Here is a 3,844-nt window from a genome sequence, read left to right as displayed (position 1 = left end):
TACCTGGTTGATCCTGCCAGTAGCATATGCTTGTCTCAAAGATTAAGCCATGCATGTCTAAGTACAAGCCGCTAGACGGCGAAACCGCGAATGGCTCAATAAATCAGTTATGGTTCCTTAGATCCACTCCATCCTACTTGGATAACTGTGGTAATTCTAGAGCTAATACATGCACTCGAGCCTCGACTGCGGGCTTTCGGGCTCGCAGAAGAGGTGCTTTTATTAGATCAAAACCAGTCGGGGCCGGGCTTTCGGGCTCGCGCACCGTACCAATTTTGGTGACTCTGGATAACTTCACGCCGATCGCACGGCCTTCGCGCCGGCGACGTATCTTTCAAATGTCTGCCTTATCAACTGTCGATGGTAGGTTACGCGCCTACCATGGTTGCAACGGGTAACGGGGAATCGGGGTTCGATTCCGGAGAGGGAGCCTGAGAAACGGCTACCACATCCAAGGAAGGCAGCAGGCGCGCAAATTACCCACTCCCGGCACGGGGAGGTAGTGACGAAAAATAACGATACGGGACTCTTCCGAGGCCCCGTGATTGGAATGAGTACACTTTAAATCCTTTAACGAGGAACCATTGGAGGGCAAGTCTGGTGCCAGCAGCCGCGGTAACTCCAGCTCCAATAGCGTATATTAAAGTTGTTGCGGTTAAAAAGCTCGTAGTCGGATGTCTGTCTTCGGCCGGGCGGCGCCGCTCTGAATCAAGGGTGTTGCGTTTCACGCTCTGGGAGCCCGGGTGTCAAAGCCCGACTCTCTTCACGGTCGGACAACATCGCCGGAGTGGTGGTCGGTGCGTCGTTGTTGTATCTGCGGCCAGAGTTGGAAAGTTCTTTCGGGTTCTTTTTTAAATTTTGGTCGTAGTTGACTCGATTCGCTCCACCCAGTCAATCGTTCGGGGTGCCCTTCACCGGGTGTCTCGGGCGGCCGGCAACGTTTACTTTGAACAAATTAGAGTGCTCAAAGCAGGTGTATCCCAACGCCTGAATATCGCAGCATGGAATGATGGAATAGGACCTCGGTCCGATTTTGCTGGTCTTTTACTTTTGGACCCGAGGTAATGGTCAATAGAGACGGACGGGGGCATTCGTACTGCGGCGACAGAGGTGAAATTCTTGGACCGCCGCAAGACGAACAACAGCGAAGGCATTTGCCAAGAATGTTTTCCTTGATCAAGAACGAAAGTTAGAGGTTCGAAGGCGATCAGATACCGCCCTAGTTCTAACCATAAACGATGCCAACCCAGCAATCCGTCGGAGTTACTCCAATGACTCGACGGGCAGCTTCCGGGAAACCAAAGTCTTTGGGTTCCGGGGGAAGTATGGTTGCAAAGCTGAAACTTAAAGGAATTGACGGAAGGGCACCACCAGGAGTGGAGCCTGCGGCTTAATTTGACTCAACACGGGAAACCTCACCAGGCCCGGACACTGGAAGGATTGACAGATTGAGAGCTCTTTCTTGATTCGGTGGGTGGTGGTGCATGGCCGTTCTTAGTTGGTGGAGCGATTTGTCTGGTTAATTCCGATAACGAACGAGACTCTAGCCTGCTAAATAGGTGGACGGGTTTTATCAATTGAAACCGAAGGGAGTACGGAGGCGTCGGGATCAGGTGGCGGCGATTCGGGTCTCGGTGGGACTGGTTCCTTTAGTGAGGCAATCTCTCGGCTTGGTTTCGTTGTGCTCTGTTCGTCGGGTGTACGGCCTTCACGGGTTGGTTGCCTGGCGGATGAGGTATGGCGGGGCTTTGTCGGGAATGTCTCGCGGGGGCTGGCTCTATTGTTATTCGGTCGTCGTCATCCCCGGCGATACCTTCTGCTCTCGCGTCCGTCACGCAGTCTTCTTAGAGGACAAGCGGCGTCCAGCCGCGTGACAGTGAGCAATAACAGGTCTGTGATGCCCTTAGATGTCCTGGGCCGCACGCGCGCTACACTGAAGGAATCAGCGTGTTTCACTCTCCCTGTCCGAAAGGACCGGGTAACCGCTGAACCTCCTTCGTGGTTGGGATTGGGGACTGCAATGATCCCCATGAACCAGGAATCCCTAGTAGGCGCGGGTCACTAGCCCGCGTCGATTACGTCCCTGCCCTTTGTACACACCGCCCGTCGCTACTACCGATTGAATGATTTAGTGAGGCCTTCGGACGGGCTTGTCGGGGTGCCGTCGAGTGGGGAGCAATCTCTGCCCGTGCGGTGCCTACCAACGGCGAGACTGAAAGATGGTCGAACTTGATCCTTTAGAGGAAGTAAAAGTCGTAACAAGGTTTCCGTAGGTGAACCTGCGGAAGGATCATAAACGAACAAGACAAATGTTTTGCGCATATGGCTTTGGTTGAGCACGAAACAACTAAAAGTTGCAAAACAAAAAAACCCCATCAAAAGTCTTTCGGCGTAAGACATCGTATGAACTATGTGTGGGTTGACGGAAGAAAATCATTTATTTTGAACGGGTATCAGGCGCTCTGATGCGCGGTGGTTTAAAGCGGATTCGCCTTTTCAAATTGATTTTTCTTTCCTCTCGGCTCAAAAAAAAACACAAAGTCTTTCGATTTGGTCTATGCCGTGAGCAAATTCTTCCTGCTTCGATGGTGAATGTCTCTATAGATTCATTCGACCTTTAGCGGCGCTCACAGTGTTGACGTTAGTAGAGTGAAGAATACGATAGCCCGCCTGGGCCGCCGAGTACCGAAGGAACAATAAAGGAGATTTTATAAAGTCTTAGTCCCTAAATCAAACACTTTGAAAAATAAAAACTCGGTGGATGGAGAGTCGGAAAAAAAAAAAAACATCAAGATTTTGAACGGGTATCAGGCGCTCTGATGCGCGGTGGTTTAAAGCGGATACGCCCAATCGAAATTGTTTTTTTTTTGTTTCTCTCTTCGTCTTCGGGATTTTTTGATTCTCGGTGGGGGACGAAAGTGTGAGACTTTACTCTGGACGTTCTTTTCGGGCGTAGATACTCGTGGTTGCGTGCGTGTGCGTCGTATAGACTAACACTCCAAAGCCCGACACTATGCCGTTGAAAACCGAATGTTTTTTAAGCTTGCCCTTCGCCCTCTCGATGAAGTAGGAAGAATTCAAAATCACAATAACACACTAAACCCAAATTCTAGTACGAGTGTTTATCGGAACATTTTCTTTCTGGCTTTCTTTCTCCGCCCTCGCATTCATTTGCTTGGGCGGGTTGGAGAAAAAGAGAGAAGAAAACGAATATGTCGTTTTATATACGACCCTGAACGGTGGATCACTAGGCTCGTGGATCGATGAAGAGCGCAGCAAAGTGCGCTAATCCATGCGAACTGCAGAACACATGGAGCATCGAAATCTTGAACGTAAATGGCGGCCCAGCTTCTCGCTCGGGCCACATCTGACTGAGGGTCGGTCGAATGATGAACGAACAGAGATTTTTTCAGTCTTGGTTTTGCATGTTGGGTCGCGGCGAGATTTATTTTTCACCCGGCCTGACCGCATAAAGCTCCCGAATCTCTAACGTCTGGGTGCCGCGCGACTTAAGTGTCCGCGATGCCTCAAATACAAAAAAGGGGGAAAAATAAAAGAAGGTTCGCCCTGTTTTGTTTTTTTCCTCTCTATTCAAAAGAAACCTTTTTCGATGGCAAAACAGATGGGAAATTTTTGAGCCAACTCAAAAAAAAATTTTAGAAATAAACACATCTTCTCGAACAAGGTGTCGGCTGCGTGTGCGCGATATACCGCTTCAACGCGAGTTTAGTTGTGTGTGTGCGCCGGGCGTGTCGAAGTGTCGACCACCGCGAATTATCACTCACTCTAACCGCTCGTTATGCAAGCTTGGTTCGCGCACGACGCGTTGTTTCAATACAAAAAG

The 3,844-nt window shown here is 50.1% G+C and overlaps 2 non-coding genes across 2 annotated transcripts; both read left to right on the top strand.

The window, feature by feature from the left end:
* On the top strand, positions 1-2,296 carry LOC124319132. Its single transcript, XR_006912827.1, has one exon. It is a non-coding gene; the product is annotated as a small subunit ribosomal RNA (ribosomal RNA).
* A 932-nt stretch (positions 2,297-3,228) lies between these two features.
* Positions 3,229-3,381, top strand: LOC124319129. Its single transcript, XR_006912823.1, has one exon. It is a non-coding gene; the product is annotated as a 5.8S ribosomal RNA (ribosomal RNA).
* The last annotated feature ends 463 nt before the right edge of the window (positions 3,382-3,844 follow it).

Source organism: Daphnia pulicaria, unplaced genomic scaffold (assembly GCF_021234035.1).
Source record: "Daphnia pulicaria isolate SC F1-1A unplaced genomic scaffold, SC_F0-13Bv2 h1tg000130l, whole genome shotgun sequence".
In the NCBI taxonomy this organism is placed as follows: Eukaryota; Metazoa; Arthropoda; class Branchiopoda; order Diplostraca; family Daphniidae; genus Daphnia; species Daphnia pulicaria.
This window is presented reverse-complemented; position numbering and strand designations above follow the sequence as displayed.